Source organism: Argiope bruennichi, chromosome 3, assembly GCF_947563725.1.
Source record: "Argiope bruennichi chromosome 3, qqArgBrue1.1, whole genome shotgun sequence".
NCBI classification, from domain to species: Eukaryota; Metazoa; Arthropoda; class Arachnida; order Araneae; family Araneidae; genus Argiope; species Argiope bruennichi.
The window spans coordinates 67,139,475-67,166,270 of NC_079153.1; the positions used below are offsets into that span (position 1 = coordinate 67,139,475).

General features: G+C 26.5%; 1 protein-coding gene across 1 annotated transcript in view; it reads left to right on the forward strand.

The window, feature by feature from the left end:
- Positions 1-11,243: 11,243 nt before the first annotated feature.
- Positions 11,244-26,796, forward strand: part of LOC129964253 (uncharacterized) — a 201,852-nt gene continuing 186,299 nt past the window's right edge. The window contains exon 1 of the mRNA XM_056078999.1: positions 11,244-11,344. The gene's annotated coding sequence lies outside the window, so the exon portion shown is untranslated. The remainder of the gene's footprint in view (positions 11,345-26,796) is intronic.

A 26,796-nucleotide genomic window follows, 5' to 3' on the forward strand; every position in this document is an offset into this window, starting at 1 on the left:
AAAAATCGTATTTGACTTTTTAAATAACAAAAACTCTACCACAATTTGTTTTTCCATAATTTTAATTAAAAAGACATTCATTATATAAGTTTCGATAAGGAATTTATTAATTTATTATTAATAATAAGCACTCATTATGATAAATCAATTCATCATTTTCCAATAATTATTAAAAATAACTTATTAATCCCATTGACAATTACATAATAATAATATATGAAAATATTTATATTTAGTACGATGCTTCTACAACAAGAATGAATATCTAACAGACTTTTTCATATTGTGTTTTAGTTGTTTTCTCTTTTTAGTAACCTAGATATATATGATAACAATGGTATTTATCGAAACGAATTTCTCATGGAGTATTTCATCTGTCAGATATAAGTATGAACTCATACTCCTTATTAATTATTTTAAAAAATATTCAAATATTTAATAAATGAGTCATATACTAAATGTTACTATCAAAATTTACCAGTGGCATAAATTTAAAATGTTTTTAGATATAATTTCTGCCACTGCCATTGCTCACTCTGATGCAAAATATTTTTACCTTGATATCATCCAACTTTAAAATTTAGAATTTTCATAGTAGAATTACAAAAGCCTTTAAATATATTCAAAAATTCTTTTAAAATTATACAATCAAAATACAGTTATGAATTACTACGAATTTTTATTGGGATATACAAGTTTAAAAGAGACTGCGTCACAGACTTCGAATACTAAAATTGTGAAAACGATAACACTTGGTAATCAATAGTAAACGATAAGACATGGTAATTTCTTTAATCGTAATTCGAACTTATGAATTAATAAAAAGAATGAATGAGGGTTTTAATTCATATTTACTTTAATTTCATTTCATGTTTGCCAGAAATTTTGAGAAATTTTCATTTTTTTCTGTAATAACTTGCAATATGCCCAATGCCTTAATAAAAATATCTTTCTGAAAATAAGTTTTAATAAAAAGAATAATATAATTTCGCATATTTTTTCCATTGTAATAAAAAAAAAAAATAACGATTTCATTATTTTTAAGGTAATTCGAACATTATAACATTTTCTCTGGTAAAATATTTAAAATTCGAAATTTGATTCTAAATATCTAAAAGATTTCAATTATTATTATTATTATTGTAATTCAGAGTAAAAAAAAGTATGAAAAATTCTCTCTTGACTTTAAAATAAATTCTTAGAATCGGTCTTCCTGCTCCGAAGCTATTTCCTGTTGTTTTCCCTTGAGAGAATATGCTCACGTTGTATAGCAACATTTACAGTTTTCAAGATTTGGATAGGAATCAACTTCAAAACTAGATGGATTTACTTGTAAAATGATGTGCATTAGACTTTAAAATTATAACTTATATAACTGTTTTAAGTGGCATTTAAGAAATTTAAAAAAATAAAAGAAAGAAAGAAAGAAAAATAAAGGAAAAGATATAGTGGAATAGATTTCTCTTGCCATTAGATTATTTTTATCTCATTGCATTCTTATTTTATTAAAGACAAAATTACATGTATTATTTTCTATCAATAATATGTAAATGCTAATTCAGTTTTTCATCAAATACTAATTTTATACTTTTTTAAATAAACTATTGTAATATTTTTATAAGCTCGATTAAGATGCGATTACATTATAAAATTTTAAATGAAGAATCTTTAAATACATGATTGAGTCTATATTTTGCTATCAAAGTTATAGTGAACGAGAAAATGATAATTTTATTCTATAAATGTGTTTATATTATAAAAAAATATTATTAAGGATTTCAGGGAAATAAAATACTCATAAGGATATTAATGTTTGTAGATAATATTAAAATTTCTTAATAACATCCTAAATATATAATTGATGTTAACAGGAAGTTATATAAGACAGGATAACACATAAATGAAATTGTATTTGACAACTATATGTTTAAAAATGGGAATCTTGCCAAGAAAAAAAAGTTGCTTCTTGGCAAAATATCAAGAGACGAAGTTACTACTCTTTGACAAAGGCTTTTATTAATAATAGGTTTTAAAAAGGCTAATAAAAAATCGTCAGACATGGAGACGTCATTTCATAAGCATTTGACGGGCACATGATTTATGCATATATAAATTAAAATGCGCATATGGATGAAAGTATGGATCAAATATGTTGCTAATTTAAGTTTTTTTTCGTTTGCATGCCATGATTATATTAGGCAGAAGCTTCATTCAAAATTATGTCACTGATTAATTTGCATAAATAAACAAAGCATAAGAAATATGTTTTTCAGACTGCTTTAAAAAACAATTTAAAAACAATTGTCTTATAATTTTTTTAATGTTAATAGAGTGTATGGAGATATATTTAAATTCAGAATTATTTTGAATATATATAAAAATATATTGCAAACACATTATTTACATTCCGTTATATGCATTTTCTTTTACATATAATTTGTTAAAATTGCTTCGAAACAAACGTAGATTTTAGTATATATAAATTAATATATTCAATTAATATTATATAAAATAATATTTCTAAAATAGCATTTATTAATTGATTGCTTAATCTAATGCATTTATCTCATGGAAATAGCATTCAATTAATTAAGAAAATGTTGCTTTTAGAAACATGAAAAGTTGTGAAATTTCTAAAAATTTAATTTATGATAAAATAAAGCCTAAAGATCAAGATTTTAAATAAAAATACGAGTTTTTTTGTTAATGTATAATTTCAAAATCAAATAATTTATAATTAATTAGAATTGAAAATAAAATTATTTTTGTTTATTTGAATATTTCTAATAAGAAATTACATCACGATTAACTGGTTTTATGGAACTTACTATAACAAATGTTTCCCTATATATTGATAAATATATAGGATGTAGTTAATTATAATTACGGAGTTTATTATTATTTTAATCTATTTTATAATTAATTTATCATTTTCTATTTTTAAATTCTTAATTAATTCAAACATTTTAAACCAAAAGTTTTCGCATAATATTTATTTTGAAATTTCTCAAAATAAACATTAACATGAAATTTTAATCTTTAGATTATAATTAAGAAATGATCACAAATATTAAACAAAATTTCTATGCCATAATCTTTAATGAAGAATAATTTAAAGGGCACTCTATAATCGAAATTGTTAGTATGATTTAATTAATGTTAGTATAATTCTAATTAAATATTTATCCATTGTCAGACCCAATTTTTTTGTTTAAAAACATTGGAATTCAAATTAATTTCGAATTTTTCTTTCCATATGAAATAATTTTGTCATTACGTGTTCGTAAACTTTTACTCAAAAGCGAATTATATTAATAAAGCTTTAAAGAGACATACAAATTTAAGATATATTAGAAAAGTATATAATCTAGTACAAAGGTACAGAGACTTTAATTATATTAAAATTTCTAATCTTATTTTTTTGATAGTCCTTTATTATGTTTTGTAATATTTATTTTCACTCCAGCTCCTATGCAAATAAATTTGTCATCCCAAAATTTTCAGCACAAATAAGAAAACACATATCTGAAAAATTTTATTGTTATTACTAACTAAAGAAAAAAAAATATTTTTCTGAAATGGCATTACATTAATTAACTGATTTTAAATATTCGGAATATTTCAATCTGATTTCAATTGATTTTCTTCAAATATTTGGTAAGATTAATATTGATTTTCTTGGTGCCTTAATGTTTAATAATTTAGTTTTGTTCCAGAAGAAGAATTAATTTATTTTAAATAAGCATGTTTTGAAAACAATTTTAATTTTAATCGATTGTTACTCTTTTAGCTTCTTATAATAAAAAGAAACAATTGAATTTTTTTGTTGAATGTTTTCCATGCTCAGTTTATAACACTGTAGAATGAAGCATTTCTATTCTTCATTTTAAATTTGCAACAAAAAATATTGGTATTTTTTATTTTTTAAAAATAAATTGTTTCAACGAATGTTAAAAAATTTACCTCATTTTGCTTTAATTATTTACTCAAATTAAAAGCACAAATATTTAAAAAAATAATATCTGATTTAAATTTTTTTATATTACCCTCTCAAAATCATTCGAATTAAATCGCATAATAATTAATATAGGAATGATTAACGAATAATAAAGAAATTGTAAGAACGCTTAACTTATAGTGAGATATAAAATTTCATGTAAATATCGAAACAATTTTTTGCTAAGATGATATTATTGATATGAATATGCGATGAATAAAGTTAATAATTTTCAAATGTATAAAATTACGTTGTTGATTAATGAATTTACAAATAATTACTTCGAGATTTATTAAAGAATGGCGTTAGTAGATAGGTTACTGGATGAAAGTATGTTTTTGTTTCAGGAAAGAAATTTTTTTTTGTTAAAATTTCCTAAGTTTATCAAAATGAATATAAAATTTAATATATGGTCAATTAAATTTTATCATATATTTCTCAAATATGATAAATTAAATCATATTTATCATATTTGATATCATATCATATTTATCATTTTATGGTCATATGTAAGGGAAAAGTGAAACAAATAAACATTAGAATTAGAGAACGTTCTTATAATCGTCCATTCAATGTTCTTTAGATATATCTGCAAAACAAAAAGAAACCAAATATAATTAATCACAGGAAACAAATAAAATGATTGTTCATAATCTGTGAATTAGCAGTTTCGTAATTTACAGTTAACATGGAATTTTATATCGGCTACATAACTCTTTTACTGTATAAATTTAAAAAATGATTTGAAATATAAAAAAATTAAAACATAATATATTTTCTCATAAGTAACTGAATGAAAAATAGTTATGGCAAATATCTACAAAATACACATTCTTAAAAGTGACTTGAATTGGTAGCCCACTACATAAAATGATTCTAATGTCTCATTATTTCAAATTAGGTAGTTGCTATATGGGTAATTTGTTTGCTGTGAATAAAAGTTTATTACATTTTCCTATGCACAAATAACTGTATATATTCTTAAAAAATTAATCGACATTATTCATTAATTCTTGATGATAAGATATGATGAATAACGGAAAACGTTTGGCTGGAGAATGATGTTTACATTTTTAAACTATATAACTACATTTTTTGACAAATAATTACTTTTTTTTTTATCTCCTTATCTCAACTTATTCTTAATTTAATAATGACTAATTCTTAATTTGATAAGCATAAAATACAAATGATTTTAAATTTTAGTGGTATTTTTTCTCTTAATAAAGTTGATTTGATTAGTTAAATAATGATTTTAATGAATGTTGACGTCCAGTCCAACTGAGCTGTATTAAATGTAATGCTAAAAAATGAGGCTAAGCAAATGACATGCTGCACATAACAAGCTTATAATACAAAAACAATTGTAAACTTTAATGATATATATTTCTAAACTTTCAACAATTTACTCATTCTTTTTAAGAGAAGCTTTCTGTATTCTTAATTTCATATAATATATAGGGGTGTTATAATTAAAGTCTCATTTTGAAATGGTCTTAAAAGGAAAACTATGAACCAAATGTTATAAAATTTGGTAATAATTTAAAGGAGGTCATAGAAATTTATTTTCCACACAAAAAAAAATAATTAATAAATAAATAAAATAAAAAAAATAATCACCAGGTAATAATGGTGAGGTATTCAAATTTTTTTAAGAAAATAATACATGAAAGATCGGTTTAAAATGTGTTTAATCGTTTCTCAAAAGTATTACAAAGCAGGTTCATTGTGGCGACCACCGTTTTCTGAAAGCACGTTAAGTCGTATAACTACATTCTTAATAGTAGCTCTTAGCATATCAGGAGAAATGTTAAGCACATGTCGATGTATCGCATCTTTGCATACAGCGCCATTTTCCACCTAATGGTGTGTTTTGCAACTTTTTTTGTTGTTGTTGTTGTTGGCAGAAAAGAAATTCCCATGGCATTCTTTAAACTATTACCAAGTTTTATAACATTTGATCCAGTAGTTTTCCTTTTATGACCATTTTAAGGTAGAACTTTAATTATAACCACCCTGCATTTTTTCTTACATTTCTATATAGCATTATTTCTTTTCTAATTCCATATTTAAATATCGGAATATCCGAAAAAACATTAACTATTTTATTCAATGATATTTATAATAACACATTTCAACTTTAAGAAATGTTTCAACAAAGCAATGGCAGTTCATCTTCATGTCATGAGCAAGTGCTTAATGTTTTGGAATGAAGTTAATTAATTAAAAATGTTTGCTAATTTTATACAGTTTCTAAATTTTTCAATAGATCCCCCCCCCATGTCTTGGATATGTTTGATTTTACAATGAATTTCAAACACAAAGCAACAATGAATATATCAAAAAAATTTATAAGATTTAAACATGCGTCGTATATTTAGTTAGCAATATGCAATTTTCTAACAATTCAGAATGGATAAATGCATGCTAGAAATCATTTTCACATTTTTACAATTTTTTTTATATTTGTTTGAAAAGTTGATTCTCAAATATCAAACTAAATACTCCTAAAATTCTCAAAGCTTCATATATAAATCCTGGTATTTTATGTTTAAAAATAACAACCTTTCCTTATAAAAGCGTCGAAAAAATTTAGAGTGCAATCTAACAAAGAAGACACTAATGTGATATCAAAATTTGACAGTGTTGTCTTTATAAAAGAAAAGAAAATACATTTTGACAATCCGGATAATGTTCGTCACTTTTCATCTCCAAGATAAAGTATTATTTTCTGGTTTATTTATTTTTATTTTTATTTTTTATTTTTGAGTAATGGTGTAATCAGTTTTGAAAGTAGAAAGCTTTTAACTGATTTTCGTTCAATCAAAATTCCATTTCTGTTATTTATACTAATATCACAACGGAAACTATTCTTTCTGCGCACTTACTTATGGGAACAATCTATGAAAACAAGAAACATACATTTGAGGTTTCATAAAATTATTACTTATTCTTTAAATATTACAGAAATAATTTTATTTAGATTGAATATGAAGTTAAATTCATGTCATTATTATGTTTTATTAATACATAATTTAAAAATGCACCTCTTATTTTGTAATCTATAAGTATGAAATATAAATTAAGATTTAAATATCTCAAAAAATTTATTCACTGATAATAAACTGATCTACCAACATTATTATTCAGTATTCTTATCTGATGGAGCTTTAATATCATTCACGGGGACATAAAAATAGCAAGAGTTTCCAATAAAAAGTTAATTATTATATAAATCGTTTGAAAAATTTGAGAAATATAATTAAAATCACATATCAGGGAATTAATATATAATAAATGATAAAATGTCCAAGTGTTTAAATAGTCTTTAACCTCCATCTTTGAAATTCACTATAGGATTTAGATCTGGAAACTCAGTTGGACATGAACTGTGCTATTTAACCTAAATAAATTATAATTATGAATTGATAAAAGCATATTATATTGTTCAAAGAGTGATCAATCCCTTTCGTAGAATATCATAAAATACCATACATCATCATCATCAAATATCATTAAGCATCAACATTAATAAAATAACTTTGAAATTTCTTATAGACATATAAGATATCATCTCTGTGCGCATTTTCTTAAAATTATAGCCAGTCACCCCATTACCACATAACTATGCCTTATAAGCAGGGCCTCTCTGTGCACAGTAAGTGTTTAAACTCGTCTTGAGTCAAATAGTTAATGAACCGAATAGACTATAGCCATAAATGTAATTTCTAAATATAATAGAATTAAGTTCTATTTATCATATGTACGCTTTGGATGATTGAAGAACAACAATTCTCCATATTGATAAATGCAGGATTGAATTTTATTAAGAAGGAAATTTGAGGTTTTTTCCTAATTCAAGTTTCATTTGATTTTTTTCCTAACTGAAAAAAATGGAACTCTTTTTATGTAAGCTATGAAGAGAAAAAGTAAATTTACGAAGAAACTGAATAATCAAAACAGTTATTATATGAACTAAATTTAGCGCGTCAAATTAAATATTTATTGTATACTTTATTTTATTGCCTCTTTAGCAGCATGTATTAGAGCATATTGCTCTTCTAATAATTCAGATTAAAAATATTTTTCTAAATGCACAATATTTATTATTTTGAAAACTCTATAATAACATTTAATACTTCCTAAAGAATTGATTCAAATATTTAGTTCTTAAGTTAGAAGCAGAAACCATAATGTATTTTATAAAATAAAATGTACGTAATATGATTTACATTATTAATGAAAATTTTTTAGGCTTTCACATTTTAAAATAAATTTTTCATACAATTTTATCTAACTTGTTTCATGTTTATAAAGGCGAAGTTTTGTAAACAATTTGCCATTCACTTAATAACTTACTATCGTAGTCAGACTTGCACATTTATGTATTTTCTATGAAAATATTTCATTTAATATTTTAGATAACTATTTATTTATTGCTTAATGTAATTAAATATTGATGGAATACGAGTGATATCACTTTCTAGCAAAATTAAATAGTGATTTGAAGATACCACACAATTTTTGCATTAAAGCGAAAACAAAATTATTAAAACAAAAAAAAATCTACATTCTTGTACATTTATCAATTGCATCATCATATCAATCATTTTTAAAATCCATGTTTATTAAATTCCATTATTTCCTTTTATAAATTATATAAAAATGAAATCTTTATTCTATAAAAATATCTTATTTTATAAAATTTTTGTTTGGTCTTTAAAATTCTTTTATTAACTATACTAAATTAATCTTTATTTTATAAAAAGAAATATTTCTTAATTTTATAAATTCCTTTAATTTTTGCATTAAAGCCTAAAATAAAATGATTAAGATAAAAATCTACTTTCGTGTGCATTTATCAATAGTATTTTATTTTTATTAAATTATTAACACTTCATTGAATATATCTTCAAGCACATCTTTTTATAATAACCCAGTGTTCTTAATACAATATAAAATTTTAGCTTACATAACAATATTGAAATGACCAATTCTTTATGGATATTGTCAAGTTTCTTTGTACTTTCATGATTTACAGAGTACCCATATAATTTTCCCCTATTTGTAACAGTGGTTATTTCGTAAATTTAGGGTTATAAAAAATTTGGCAGATTGATCATCTAGATTTTTTTTATGTAATATTAATTTTGTAGATATATATACATAGCTTTATTAAAAGAAAAAATATGTATTAAATTGTATTACAACTTCAATATATAATTATTACAACCTTAGATTTGAAATAATTTAAAATTCATTTCATCAGAGACTGCAGTTCAGCCAATATAGCACAATTTACTATCACACATATTCAGCATTTTGCTTGGTTTAACCCTTTACATGGTAGGGTGCTATTGGAGAAAGGAGTTATCATTGGCTTTTATTGGAGATTTACAACTCCAAATTGTTTTACAAGGGTATTGTGGCACGACTTCTTGCACAGATTTCTGGGTAATAATTAATATAAATTTCTAAGAATTAATTGATTGGTTAAAAGTTTCTAAGAACATATAAGTATATTATACACATCTTACTTTTTTTAATACGTGCGCTCAAAAAATTTGTTATATGTTTTCATCTTTCGCCAATTAAAAGGTTAAGCTGTAACAAGAAATGTAAGCCTAAAAATCTAAAACAAAATTTAAGAATCAAAAAATAATTTTTTCTAAAATCAATACACAAACGTTCCTAATTCCTTTTTGTGAACTTGTTTCATTATAAATACCTCAGTGGAATGGAAAGGATATGCTATATGAGATATTTCCTTAAGCCTTATGAGATATTTCCTACTCTTAAAAAGAATATATGGCCCCCGGAAATGGAATTATTTTTCCCAATCATATCTGGCTTAGAAAAATGATATATATATATATATATATATATATATATATATATATATATATATATATATATATATATATATATATATATAATATTGTACATCTGTGATATCCTATACGATTTGCATGTGGGTTATATACATCACATTACTCTACTCATTTCTAAAGCAATGATTTTCCTATGCATATTTTAAAATACACACGGACTTTATAGATATCCATCAAAATTTGCCAAATAAGAATAACACTTTTGTCAACAGTCTTCACGGTTTGTATCACATTCTCCTACCATGTTTTAAAACAAGAACGCTTTAAATCTTTATTAGTACTTCCAGTAACGAATTTTGGCAAAATGAAATCAGAGAATTTTTTTTAAGTTCTTCTAACGAAAGAATATTTCTAATTCGCTATGCATTCAAACATACACTGAAGAGATTTAGGGACTCCAAGGGACGTCAAAGCATGAGGCGAGCGCCTTTATTGCCTGTGCGAAAAGCCGCTACTTAGTGTTCCTGAAATATTTTTTAGAGATTTTTTTATTCGGTGATATAAGTCTTAAAATATTGGTTTAAATCAAAATTATCACCTATGCCATTCACTTAATTTAATTAGCCTCAAATAATTTTTTTACTACCCTCAGGTAAAAGTGTCTCATAAAAGAGACTTTTATGTAACTATACTATATTTTTTTAACAAATTGAAATGTAAAATTACTCTTTGAATTAAATTAAACCGAATGATTTGAAATATCTTAATAGGAGTATCAATAAATTAATTGATATGATTGCTTCTATCAATTTTTATGTTTTAATAATCTATATATTGAAGCATCATATTGTCTAAACATATATTGCCATTTTTATCATATTGCATACACTCTTCAAATACAATAGTTATTTTTTCCTCTAATTCTTCTAACATAGAATTTCCATCTATCACAAAAAAGAAATAAAGTGTATACTGAACAGAAGTTTTATCAGTTTCATCCATTATTTAGAGAAATGAATGGCCCAGAATTTGTCACTTGTGTCCTTTAAAGAAAAAATACATGATAAGGGTATTGGCTTTCTTAAAGAAAAAAAATCCCACAATGGAATATTCGATTCAGAAAACTAGTTGTAAAACATGACAACTTTGGTAACATTTCGGGCATGTAACTATTCTTATCTATTTGTGTGGAAACTAGTCCATCTTTAAAAGAAACTGATTTGAGACAAGAATAAAAAGAATTCCAAAAGCAGATTATAGAAACACTGAAGGCGGTGCTCTCCCCCACAATAACGTCACCAGAAGCTCCGTCTTCCCATTGGTGAGAGAGCTGTACCTGCGAACCAATCACATCGCTAAAGAGCCGGGATAAAATACTTTTCTGGAACAGTTTCCAAAGCACAGATTCACTTGCGAGAGCTTCTCTGACTGAGGTTTCCGAATTCCGTCGCCAAAGTTCTGCTGTTTTGGAAAACTCCCTGACGACAACTGCTCCTCGTCTTCTAGGTATCGAGGAGTGAGTATTTTTTTTATTGTGCTACATAAATTAAAACAATTTTATTGTTATTATTTATTTAATTGACTTTTATATTGTTTTTATTTATATTTTCATTAAAGAACACTTTCTTTAACAATACTTATAAAGCAAAGATGTTTTTATTAAAAGAGATAAAGACGAATACCTCAATTAATTCTTTGCTTAAAGATGAGAAGGTTTATAATAATGCTTATTAAGGTGATAATGATATTAATTTAAATTTATTTGATTTATATAGTTCATATCTAAGTTTTCTTTAGTAAAATTTTCGAATTGATCAGGAATTTTAAGATGAAGCCTATTTCGATCACACTTTCAACGATTCAAATCCATATTAAAATTTTTTGAATTCATGTAAAACTATTTGTAATTTTTTAAATTCAAATTCATCTATATTTATCTTCTTAAAATCTAATAGAACATTATTGAATTCTTCTGATGGTCAAACTCTGGAACCTTTATTGATCGCACTTTAAAGGATGCACATTTATATTAAAGATTTTTAATATCCTGTACAAGCACTTCGAAAATTAATTTCAAATGACCTTGCTTTCCGTTTTCTTCTTTAAAGAAATTTATTTCTTATATTTACTCGTAATTTCCAGACTAATTTCAATTATAGTAATTATTTGAAAAAAAATTATTTTGCTGCTTATCAGAAAAATATGGTGCTTCTTACTTCGTTTTTTGTTCAGAAATTTACCTTATCGTATCTTAAAGTATTGAGCGATTCGAAATTTTTTGTGCGAGAATTACGAATTAAAATGATTTTAACAAATCAAATTTTATAAAAATTTCAATGTGAATATATACATCTTTTTAATAAAAATTATGATATATTTTATAAAATATATTTTAATAAAAATAAAATGTCATATAATTAAAATTCCTAACATAAGAGTTTAAAAATACAATTCATTTTGAACGTGTTTACATATTTTTAATTTATTAATGATCATTTGATATATTCGTAACTCCGCTAAAATTTCGTAAAAAGAGAAAATAGAAAACTTTTTACAATTCTTTTCACGGAAGAAAATTAAACTAGTCACATACGCATTGCTTGTACAGATTATAAGATATATATAAGTTTTATTTTATTAAAATTGGTTCCCTTATTTCAATTCGTCAAATATTCACTTATAATAATCTATTTATAAACTTTAAATTTTATTACTTAAATGTGCTACGCTTTTCTATTATGCCATATGTTTAGAGAATAATGTCATTTGTCTTTTATTAAAAGTACTATGTATATCGTATCTTTTTCGTAGATATTCTTAGATGAAATAATATATATTTTAATATATCATTATTACATTTAATTGCTTTATTACTTATTTACACGAATAAGAAAATTACTTTTCCACCAAATCTGGAAATAGCTAATTGAAAACAATTTTCCTTGAATCAATTTTTGAGAAATTAATATAAATGGAATTCATATATCATTTTTACAAAGAGAGTATTTTTGTCATTTGTTTATTTATTCAGTCTTAATGATTTTATACGTACATATAAATCTTCATTCATAATAACAAAATTAAGAACGAAATCTTAAATACATATCACCTTTAATGAAGCGGAATTTTTATTTACATGCAAACGGAGATATCTTAAAAAGATAACATGAATTAATTTCGTGAAATTAATTTATGAATCGTACTTAAGTAAATATCTGATGAATTATATTAGTAAATAATTACCAAAAACACTCATTCTTTAATCCAGAGACTACGTTTAATATGTCTTATTTAAATATTTGAAAGACACTATTAAATAACTGGAATAAAATTATTTTTCCATTTAAAAATTTAGAATGCAGTTTTACAACTTATAAAAATATTTAGAAAGGAAAACCTTAAATTATTAGAAAATCGCAACAGTAATTAATCAAACTGGATTTTGAAACTTTTTAAATAAAGGCTAAGTTTGTAAAATGTTCCAAAAATCAATCATAAACCTATTAGCAGAGAATGCATTATTACGATGCCATTAAGATATTACATGACATTCAGAATATCAAATATCTTCATGGAAATATCATAAAATATTTTGTTCTAGTAATGAAATGGATCATTTGCATAGGTTAAATTATATGTAATGGGCTGCAAAGATATTTTATAGTCAGTTTATTTTTAAAATCAAACATCTCGTTTTCTCTATCGAAAAAAATTTGTTTATATATATATATATATATATTATATATACACTCTTCCCAACTTTTTTATCATATTAAGACAGTATAAATTATTTAATTATTTGGAGAAAGGAATATTCCAAAATATATATTCTATTCAGAAGTATGTATAATATGAATAAATATTACAATTAAAAAGCAAATTAGTAACGAAATTTTCTCAGTATAGGAAAGAGCAACTTATAAGTAAATGAGCTTCAACAGTGCTTATAATCAAATTAAATTTTGAAAAACTTTCTTCAAAAACTTGGAACCATTTAATAGTTTGACTGAAATTACTGACTTTGTACCATATGATATTTATTCTGTGACAGCTAATATAGCATTCCAAATACTATTTAGAAAATTAAACTATAATTTAGATAAGCAAAAGATAGTTTGAATCCCATGGAAACCACGAAAAACAATAATTAAGAAATCAAAATGTAACATATCTAACACATGGCATACTGATAACGATGTAGGAACAAATGACAGGTACATAGTCATTGAATGATTACATAAATGAAACTTTCAGAGTAAAATTACGTCAAATGTTCGAAACAAAGAATTCTGCGAATGCGAACACGAATATAAATTTTTTATTGGAATGATTGACAGCTTGCAGTTTCGTTTTGTTTATAATTCATGGTGTTAAACCAGAATATGGTGAAATGCTCTTGGGAGCAATTAAATAATTATATTTCTCGTTCGATTTTCGATTATTTAATATTCACAGATATATAGTTACAAGATTGCACAAATGAGTGAAAGACAAAGGTCATGAAAGTGGAGAATTAAAATATAAACTGAAGTTTAGAATCGTACTATAGAAGAGTATATATAACCTTAACCCTGCGAATTTACTTAACTTCCTATATAGATGATACTTTCTATTTGGAACATTCATTATTATTTCAATCATTAGAGTAACATAAAGTGCATTTAAAATAAGGAAGCGTTTTTAAGTGATTTTTACGCTTTAAATTATTTAATACTTTCGTTTAATTGCTGCTTTATATACTAAAAATTAAGTAATTCGACGCACTTGTCGAGCATACCCTTGTAAGAGAAAGTATTAAAATCATGTTCTTGAAAAAGAAAATAAAATCTTGGAAAGAGAAACATTTCAATTATATGTTGTATATAATAAAGAGGTTATTTTTTTAGCTTTCAGAGAAAAATATTTTATATTTTGTATATTGACTTTAAATTATGTCAATTTATTATTTTTGACATTTTTTTTATTGTCACACGGTCTGTTTATGTCGTAGTTACTCGAATACTCTTTAAAAAAGAAAAGATGGATTTTTTTTTCTCAGTTGCAGAGAGAGATTTTCATCATACATTTTTCTTTTCTCAGTGGTATGTGCTTTTAATTTGATTTGCAATTTATATTTTTTAAAAAAAATTTAATTTGATGTTCTCTGAAAGGCCTGACTGTGACTTACAATATACAGTTTATAAAGAAAAAAGTTTTTTTTTTTTTTTTTTTTTTTTGCGCAGATTTCTATTTTTACATGCCTGATATAACTTGAAATATCAGAATTTTAAAATATATTTTAGTTAATGTGATATAGAAGTTTGAATAAGAGGTGTGTTACAGCGTAGATCTCAATACTTGAGATGAAATGTTGAGAGTTTTATTCCAATAATATCGTAATGTTGATTTTAAATAGATTTGAAACGCAAGGTAATTACAATTAAATAACAAATTATTTAGCTTTTCATTAGAGAATTATGTTTGAAAAAATAAATGAAGCGTTGATATATCGTCATGAAACACATTTAAAATAAAAATTCATGAGTTTTAAGGAAATGTGAGTGAGTTAATCATTATATTTCTAGAAATTCTTTGAGGATATAAATTTTGTAATTAAATAATCAATTAAGAATAGAAAGAAAAATTTAACGTTGCTATTATGATTGATTTATAGGGTCAACGTTCCATTTCAAAGCTTAGCAAAAGCTATTTGGGAATGAGCCTATGCCACTTAAATACTAATACTGGTATAAGACAGCATTCAGGTTTCCGAACTACTCCATTAAAGTAGCAGAAATATATAAGACTTTGACATACATAATTTAAATTAGACTTGCTCTTACATGGTAAATCTTTTGTTGAATCGAATCTATAATTTAGTAACATTTGCTCTCGAAGACAATATTCCGCAATGAAGCCACCGAGGGCTCAGCTAAACGACAGATTTAAAAGAAGAATACAGAGAAATTTATCAAGACAGAAGACTCTCTTTTTCAATAAAACGTCTATCATCAGATATCATGCCAGATTTCATTATGGTTATTATTTTATTTCCAGATTCATTCATCTTAGTCTAAACTACCTGCATTCAAACTTTTAATTGAGTCTGAATTCTTCTTAAAAACTCCGTAAAAATAGGGTTTAAAGATTTTGAAATATACTATCGCAACGAAAGTAGCGTGAACTACATTCTCGAATTCTAACAGAGAACTCAAGAGTATATGAGAATTAAATATATTTAATAGTCAAATATTCTCTTCTAAGTTTTTGGAGAATTGAATATTGACATAGATGTTATTGGCCTTATTTATTTATGTTTCTAAATAATAAGATCCTTAGATAAGATAAGATAAGATAAGACAAATATATGAAATAGAAAATAACTTTTTATCCAGTTGGAATGAACATTTATTATTCTGATTTCGGAATTTGGCATTAAAATTGGCACTCTTGTTTTAAGTTACTCAACGCCTGTTGAAATTTTTAAGATATTTTCTCAAAGAATCCTCACATATTCAGATTAAAAGGGTGCTCCAGCGCTCTTTTATTTAATGTGAAAGTAAGTTATCAGTATCTAGAATTTAAAAATGAATAGTATCAACTTTATTTTATTTGTATATAAAACACACTAAAGCCCAAACAAGACAAATGATTTATACACTAATAACAACAGACTATTATATATTAAAGATTTCAACAATAATATTTCATGTAAATTCAAAATGCAAATGTTTTCAAAGTAAAATGAGAAAAAGATTTCGTTCCTCGAAAAATTGCTTTTAAGAAGTTGTATTGAGAAATCTAACAAGTTTGAAATCAGATGAAAAGTACTGAAATTTTGAATTTAATAAATTGGAAATTGGATATTTCCTGTTTTTAATAAATAACTACATATATGAATATTAATTTCTAAAAAACTTAAAGAACAAGTTTGTTTCAATTATTTGAAAAATTGATTCCGATAATTTTTTTTAAGGCTTGTAATTTCTAAGACTTTGAAAACAACAAAACATGTAGTTTATTAAAAACTATTTACCTTAGAGGACACCCTCATTAAAATATTCATTTCCATGCTGTCACTTTAATAAAAATTACAAATTAATCCTATTTACTTCTAATACTGCAATTCATTCAAATATCTCAATATCCTCACGCTAAAGTTTTTGTTTTTTAACTTTGCTATAGATTCAAACTATTCTGTGAAAATATTCGCTATTTATGCATTCATTACCAAAAACTTACAAATCTATGTTAATCACATCTGTACTAGGCTATGTAGTATAACCATATATATAGTCTATATACTAGATATATCGCTGTAAGCTGATTATGTATTAGACATATTCTAATATATTTTTGAATTTTGCTTAAGAAATTGTGAATTTATTTTAAAACATATTAACTAATATAATGAATCACTGATGAAATAAATTTTCCACCTTCGGTTTTCTACTTAAAAGCTTTGTCAAATTTTAAAAATGTTAGCTTTTTATGCGCTGTTTAAACATAAAACAAATTGGAACATCAACTTTTATTATTAATAATTCCACATTGTTCTATTATATTTTATATTTTAAGTTTGCAGTTTAGCCCTGTCAGAATTTCAGCTCATCCAGTGAAACTATTCACCATTCATACATTCATTCCAAAAATTTAAAAATTCATGTTGAGCACATTTATATTAGACAATATAATACATGCCTACATGCAAGTTGCATACAAGGCATATAAATATAAGTTGATAATCTGTCAGACACATTCGTATATATTTTTAAATGATTGCTGAATAAATTGTGAATTTATTTTAAAATATATTCACTATTATAATAAATTCGCCTGTGCAATCCTTTTTCCACCTTCCGTTTTCACTTTACAAACCTTGTCGAATTTTAAAAAAATTAGTTTTTTATTCAACGGGAAGCAAATTGAAACAGCAATATTTATCATAAATAATTCCTCATTGTTCTATTAGATTTTACACTGTAACTTTGCTAATAACAAAATTTCAAATCATATTCAATCCTAGAAGAACCTATTATCTAGACGTCTAGAAAGAAAAGTGTCTGGTGAGAGCAGTGTACATCTTAGTGAGATGTACACTGTATAGAACACTCTTAGATGTATAGAACATTGTACATCTTCTTAATATTCTATTATGCCATGAATAGTGAAAATAGTTTATTACTACGTAAAATATATCTTAGTACTTGAGTAAATTGTTACTTGAAAATGAGACCGTAAGACAGTTTGCTATCGTCCGGACAATTGATTATGTAATACGACAATTTATTAAATTATTTTCTCAGTTTAACATAAATAAGTTTAGGTACAGTCATAAGATAAATAATAAGTAAACGGAAGAAAATTATGGGACGATTTTATGGTAATAAGATTTGTACTACAACATCGACTACAACTTAAAATGACTTACGGCTTTACTATGACTTAAAATTTCTCGATACATGCCTTTAAAATTTAAGTCACAAAGCGGAATCTTTTAATTAAATCCTTATTCACCTATTCCCATCAGTATCAACTCGCCAGAATACCACAGTGGATTGGCTGTCGTTATCAATAGCTCTTCCGAAATAGCTGCTTACTTAAACTGTAAAACTAGTTGTTTCTAACCATCAGAAAGGGACCTATCTCAAAGCTTCTATTATGGCTCATTTTAATATTGATCCGAAAAACGATAACAGTACAGATTTTATTGGCTTTATTGATTTTATGTAATGGACATTTAGTTTAAAACTAAAATCAAATCTTTCTCTAAAAAAACAAAGAGATAAGGTTTTAGTTTGTGCATTGTTTTTGTGAAAAACGTCAATAAGTTTGGCAATAGAAGACAGGCTTTAAAACTTTCATGTCAGGAATTTCTATTTAAAAGATAACTATATAACACATTCAGCCATAAAGTGCAAAAATAATGAATTTAAGAGTTACTGAGAAGGAATTCTCCGATTAAAGATTCACAAGCTTTCAAAAATTTCAACATAATATTTAGAAACCGACTCTATAAATGTTCCCTTGAGTAGTTTAGATTGCGACGAGCTGCATATGTTCTTTCCGTAAGATGTTTAATGATTTTAAAAGGAGTTTTGTTTCAAAAAAAGAACAGTAATTATAAAATATCATCAATACTTTCACGAATAATAGCGTCTCGCTTCAAAATTAAAGGCAAATACGCTGAACTGAGCATTAGTAATGAATTGAACGTTCATAATTTTATTCTTCTTGGGCTGACAGTGTCTGAGCTGATCTAAGTCGCTTATTTCCGAATTGCACTTTTTCTTATCGTGTTACTACAATAGCTTGATGCAGATTTTGAGCTCACGTCATATTTTTGAAAATAATTGGATTCTGCAAAATCATTCAAGATCTATTTCTGCACGTCACGTTTGATCAGGAAAAAAAACACTTTATAAATACATTGAAGATCTTTTCACGATCCACCGAAACTTGGCTCGAGATTTATCTATGGGTCACGATCTACAATTTGAGAAACCCTGACTTAGGTACTAAACTCCAATGACATTTTATTGAAATGATATTGTAAATGATATGATTTATTTATTTGTAAATGATATAATTCAATTAAAAGTAGAATTACTTTTATTAAAACAAAAGTATAATTTAAATGAAGTAGCCGCACGAATAATTAATTTATATAATGTAACTTTTTCAACGTAATTTTTTAAGAATTATAATTTGAAACTGATAATTTACGGTAAGAGTTTATAACTAGAGGGCACGTATGTAGTTGAATTTTACAACTTTTTAATTTACGTTATTTTTTACATTCTGTAGGATACAGTAATTGATTGGAGAAACGATCATATTCCATTTAAAAGAATATTTATTAATTGAATTTGTCTGCAGCCCAATCCAATTTTACATTTTGGGATATTTGGGATATTGTATTTATTTGTTCTATAGGTCTCTGATAATAAATAATTAACTACATAATTTCTAACTTTAATTTTATATGTGCATTAAAAATAAAACATATGACTATACTCTTTTATACTTTCATCAATCAAGATTTTTTTTGTTAGCGGTGTGATAAAAAAAAAACTGTGAAATGCTTATTTTCTTATCCCCTCAGAATTTTTTTTAAGTGCGTCATAGCCATGTTTTTGTAGCTCTCACTAAGCTGAAAAACCACAATTTAACTTTGATACTATTTTAGGACCCTTTTTAGAACATCTTTCCTTTTCATAAAACGACCTTTAAAACAAGAAGTTCGTATTGATCGTCTTTCGACATCATGTCTTTCAGAAGAAAACATCCTTTTTTTATTTTATTTTTCTTGGTTTCTTTATTCTACATTTCATGGAATTTTTGCGCTTATAAGATCTTTGTTTTTCTTCACTTTTAATTTTGCAGTTCCAACTGCCGTCACAACTTCCGCCTCAATTGCAGGAAAATGTTCTTCGTTTACAGCACTTTTAACGTAGTCTGCGCATGACTTTTATCTAGGATGTTTTGAATATTTTTGAATGGCCCTGCTTAAAGTTTTTGAGGCTTTAATAAGTTTAAAATGCTTGCATAGTCGATGAGAAGAAACAGAAATGTGCGCAAGTACAGTTTTTTTTTTAATAGCTGTAAACTCTTGATCCGCAAGTAGGATTAGGAAACTGTAGAGGAAATGCTTTAATTTTATTTGGAGGAATAATCTAATATGCTGACCTTGAAAAGTCCTTCAATACGTTTTGAGGATCCAGGCTCGGATTCTAATATCTTACAATATCAGTACTTTCATTAATAATTAATGGTTTTTTAAGTATTCCATGGTGATTGGGAAACAATTTATAAACAATTATACTTTGGGAAGAACATTTCGCCCGAACTCCATATCTTTGAAATAATTTCGTTATCTCTGGATTTCTTTTTAAGATCTAGATTTCTAAGGATTATGATCAAACATGTAAGATAGTGAAGCTTCTTTAACTTCACCAGCATCGGCTGCTAAATTAAAGGTAAAATTATTTTTTAGAGTTTTGTGGCTTGGAATCATGTTCTTATTATTCATACTGTTGCTGCTTTTGGCATGATTTTCTAAAATAATCTCATCTCCCTATAATAAATTTTTCGGCGCAATATTTTCTTTATTCTATTGATTTTCGAGACAACACTTCGCATTTCCTTTTTTTATCTGTACTATCAAACTCATCATGCGTTATTTAAATTCAAGCATTGAAAATTATCCAATGAAAAATTTGAATGTAATCTTCTTATGCGATTGAATATTTTATGTCCTGCAATATTATTCTTATTTTTCATCCTGTTGCTTTCTAAAATAAGCCAGTTTCCTTGCAATAAAAAAAAATCTATTCGGCACATTATCCCTTTTTACTATTAAAATTCAAGAGAAAACTTCTCGTTTTCTTTGTTATCTGCGTTTGCAGATTCATCGTGCTTTTAGGCCAGCACTTATCTAAAACCATGTTTTCTAAGCGTTGAAAGCTATCCAATGGAAGTCTTGAATTTCATTTTCTCATCAAATGTTCCTCTTTATTTCATCTTAACTAAAACGTACTCTCATAATTTTTCAATAAAGGGATAGTTTTGTTTCTTTGGTGCACTTTGCGTTATGGCTGTAAGCACTTGAATTCTCTTTCTGTATTTTTTTATTTACATTTATTTATTCTGTATCTGTCCATATCATATTATTTATCTGCTTTAGACGCTTTTTATCCCATTTTATACTTCATTTATATTTCCTTATTTGTTTTCATGATAAGAAAGTTGTGACATTCCATTTTTTCTGACTTTTAATAATATTATGCTTAACAAAATTGAAAATAATCAATCGATTGCATAGATTTCAAGAAGGCTAGAAACTCTATTATCAAAATCCCATTGTATAAACCTTTCATAAACATACAATTTAATTCTCACTTCTGATTTTGAGCTCCCTTCGTACCATGTGATTTCCAGGCAACTATTAGATGCCCCATCTGTTGGATATGTCTCTTCATCTATCTCACAGTGATATTAATGGATGATATTACGAAGAATTTACTATCCCAACTTGTGCTCGACTCGTAATTAGAATATTTGTTCAGTGTCTTAACATTATTTACGAATGTATTCCTTATCCTTATGGGATATTTAACTTGGAGGGAGATAAGTCATGAAACTGTAGAAAAAAAAACTTATAGTTGACGAATACAAAAATGAGTTTTTCGCTTCAGTGTTGGGCAAAAAATGGTGATAACAAGTTATTCCTTTCAAATGATGGTATATATCTCCTACGAGAAGGGTTATGCAGTGACCGGTGACGACTCTTAGGAAACAATTGCAATTTTACGCTTTCTACTGTCATGACAATGACCATTCTGAGATAGAAAGGGAATATTTAAGCGAGTCATTTGTGGTTAGCGCCTGGTTTATCATTTGAATTATTTATTGAATACCACTCACTGCATATTAATATGTCAATGGGTGAATGAGTTTTACAGAAAAAAATGTAATAAACATTAATAATATATATTAAATGTATGCATTTAGAAAATTTTATATTAAGTCAATTTTGTTTAAATCTATAGCAGCGGACGTCACAAGTGTGATATTTAATAACATTCGTGGATGCTATGCCAGTGCCTTACCGACTGTACTGTTCGGGCGTTTTGCCATGATACTTAATAATGTAGCGGTTACATAACTCTACTACTTTCTCTTTTAATACAACAGATGGCGCTACCTTATTAACTTCAAGGTATATTTCCCATGGTCCTTCTTGGGTGTCATTATTAGATTGTATTCTAAGCGAGTGTCGTGTATTTTCGTTTTGTCTTGTGAGATGCGGGACTTAGAAAATAATTAAATAACTGCTCCTGAAACTCATCTATTATTTTCATCTACTTCATAATGGAATTATAAAAAGTATCGCCCTCTGTATTAATAGTATAATTAATAAAAGATTTGTTTTCCTTACATTAGCGGATACAATTTGCATTGAATAAGAAAATAATAATAATAAATTTTTCTAATAAAATATTTTTAAAATTATATTAGTGTTTCTAGCAGTTAATTTGTTTTTAAGAATGCAAATGATAAAAATGATTGCTAATACTAATTTAATATTCCGATTGCGATCTTAATATTTAATTACAGTCAGCCAAATACTATGAATAAAAAACTTACAACACTTATATTTTTATTATCTAAAGGATGAAGACATGTAAAAACTTGCTAATCACACATTTTTAATTTACACCCATTACTCTGAATTACAATTGTCTTTGGAAATAATTTAAGACAAAATTTTCTTAACACTTAAAGAAATCTACAGAGTTTCATGAATTTATATGGATCACAAATTGATATGGAAATCTTTTTTTTTTTTTTGTCCAAAATATTAAAATACAGCTATGAAACATTTATTGAAAGTGCAAACAGTAGGAAGTTCCCCTTAAATGAGCAAACATTGAGATCAAAAGAACTCTGCGATAGAAAGTTTTATGTTTTACTTTGAATGATTCTTGTTTACTTAATTCGTGCAAAAACATGAGAACAGATTAAGATTTATGGAGACCAATAATAGCTGAACAAAGAAAAGCAAATTTTTTCCATTTTTAATGGTGGATGAATTTTTATGATGTCTTTAACACAAATTCCGTCTGGAATAACCATGGGAATTTCTTTCTTCATATTATGAGAAATTCTATGTATATAATGCTTTTGGTTTATTTAAAATGTTTTATCACCATTTAAAAATATTGTAATATAATCAAATTAATTCCACTCAAAAGATTACTAACCTGATTAATGATTAATTCTTTGAAAACTTGAGTGGGGCAATCATACAATTGAATTAATCATCATGAAAACTGAAAATCTCTACTTTTACACAATCTCTACTTTTTTGAATTTTTATAATGTTTTTAAGACAAATCCTGTCTAGAATATCCTTTAAATTTTATTCTTCATATTATGAGAATTTCTAAATGCGTTATCGTTTTCGTATATTTAAAATATTTCATCGTCAATTATAAAAATATTGTAATATAATTACACTCATTTTCATAAATTAAGGATAATGCAAGTTCAGGAAAAGAGAGAGAGGCGGATGAAAAACAAATGTGACTTATTTGTAAAGCATATTTTTTAAACAAAAGGTAAAGAGCAAAAAAAGATGCTATATGTTTGATATCATTAATAAAAATTGCAATTATTTACAAAATAAAAACTACAAAAAAATTAAAAAGCAAAATACAAAAAAAAACCTATTTTCGAAACCAATATTACATGGTTGGTATGATGGTTATTACATACTATGTCTGCCAGATGATGCAATACAGTCCGTACAACGCCTAGGCATGCTGAGTATCAAATTATCGATCTGATCTTGGGGGAATATTACAACACTCATCAAGCAATACTCTCCGAAAATCCGGTAGACATGTAGGAGGTGGTTGACGGGCTACAACTCGTCGGCCAAGAATGTTCCATGCATGCTCTACTGGATTCAATTCCGGTGAGAATGCTGGCCTGTCCATACGGGTGATATCCTCCGATCGAGGGCATTCGTTTACTATGTTTTCACGGTGAGAACGGCGTTGTCATCCATAAACACGAATTCTGCGCTCATGGCGCCCCGAAACAAACGTACATGTTGTTCCAGAATGACGTCCCAATAGATTTGGCCTGTCATGGTTCCAATTTGAACATGCAGGTCAATTTTGGAACCTAGAATAGTTCCTCCACAAATGAGACATCCTGCACCACTGTAACGGTATCGTTCAATGATGTTCTCTTGGTGCAAACGGGTACCTGGCGCTATCCATATAAACGACCGGCGGGAATCAGACTGCAAACTAATCCTGGACTCGTTGGAAAACATCACACAAGCCTACTGTTGCGGTGTCCATAATGCATGCTCTCTACTCCAGGCTAACCGCAGGCAGCAGTGAGTTGCAGTAAGTGGATTACATCTAACAGGCCTACGAGCATATAGACCAAGTGTCTGTACACAATCTGCCTTGAAACTGTCGTATCAGTGGCTGAAGAAGGCTAACGAGATAGGTCTGATGCTATGCCCTATTTGTTTCTTTTGGCAGCAACTGCAAAATACCGGTCCTCATTCATCGTTGTAATTCGGAGGGCGACATGTACTGTAACGTCTACTCCCATTTCCATCATCTTGGAATCGTTGTCAAAGCCTGGAGATGATACTCTGGACGATTACAAGTTCCTCTGACTCTTCCAGCTGGGAACGCCCACATTCCAGACGGCCGAAATTCTACCACTTAAAAAATCATCCAAATGCGTCCTTTGCGTCATAAATATGCGGTTATTGTACTGAAAGACTTATAAAGCTCTTGCGAACAATTTTACTTCTTTGCCTGTATTCCTTATACATCACTCTCTTACACTCTCGTCATTATGACGCTATCGGTGTCATCTGGTGTCTACCTGCAATTTGCATATGATTTTTGAAGATGCGTGCAGTGATTTTACGGGTGATATATTTTAGAGTTCGATTTCCGCGTGACTCTGAATTATCTTTAATTTATGGACATGAGTGTAAATTCATTTAATGATGAAAATATTATTAGAGGCTCTTTCATTTCTAATCTTCATTCAGAAGATCACGAACATCATTAATGATTAATACTTTAAAAAGTGACTGTGGTAATCATACAAAGTGAATCATTTTGAAAGGGGGTAATCTAAATGCTTTCATTTCTAGAAGATTTAAATCAGTAATTTTCTATCATTAAAGGGTATTATGCAAAATGTAAAAATAATATTTAAATAATTATTTATGATTTGAAGTAAATTCAAGAGAAAATATTTTTCGTATGTGAGGGATGATTCATTTTCTTAATGAATCTGGATTTGTGATAAATCCAAAATATTTAAGTTAAAAAGATATATGTTCTTAAGACCTTTGCAGAACATTTTTGGATTGATGTATAATGGGCAAATATGTGTGAAAAAAACTACAGTCGTTCAAGATCTTCGTCCATTGTAGTTATGGTCGCTTATTTATTATCTTATTGGAGATGTCTTTGTAATTTGCTGATATATACAGATAATACTTCGTATGTCCAATTGGTAGAGTTGTTTTCTATATTTGATATGAACAGAAGATAGTTATATTGATTTTTTTCTCCAATTTGTTTCAAAAGTGATTTCTCTAAGATGTGATCAATATAAGATAATTTATCATAATTCCTGCTTCATTTCCAATGAAATGAAATTCAAATTAGTTGTACAGCTTAGCTTCCATCGTTTTCATTGAAATTTTGAAGCTTTAGTCTAAAAAGTGATTACCTATTCATGATTCGAAATATTGTCCGTCGCTAACTACTATTTTCCCCCAAATTTCTGGTAACTTTTAGATACCACCTGGAAGAAAATATCGAATCCCAATAAAGAAAAATTTATATTTAGTCTCCAGATTCATGAGCAAAACATGAATTGTGACAGAGCTACTCAGAATTTATTGAATCTTTCAAATTTAGTTCAAGTATATGTTGGAACTGTCCAGATTTGAGTCCACAGACATTCTTTCGTTCCGTGTAATGAAATCCATCTTGAAAAGTCAAAGAATTGAAAAAAAAAGGTAAAAAAATTAGCCGTGATATTTATCAGACGGGACGAAAAACGATTCCAATAGTCATTCAAGAAACGGAGGATACATTTGAATCGACGTATAAATTGTGGAAAAACGCAAATTGAAAGGGGCGCATTCAAAGTATTCTTAAAAATCAGGGATTTTTAAAGTCGTTTTCTTTTTGGACAGATTATATTTTAAAAACATTTTGAACGCGAATTAAAAAATAATATTTTATTTTTATTTATTATCGTTGCTTACTTGAAATATTTTTATCCTTTAAAGATTTTAAAATTATGATAAGATTGTTTGCAGTACACAGAATAAATTTTTAAAAAATTGTTGAATATTTTTGTTCTTAGTGCGAAAAAATAAAGTGAACCACATTAAAAATGAACAACATTGTGATTACATTTTAAGAA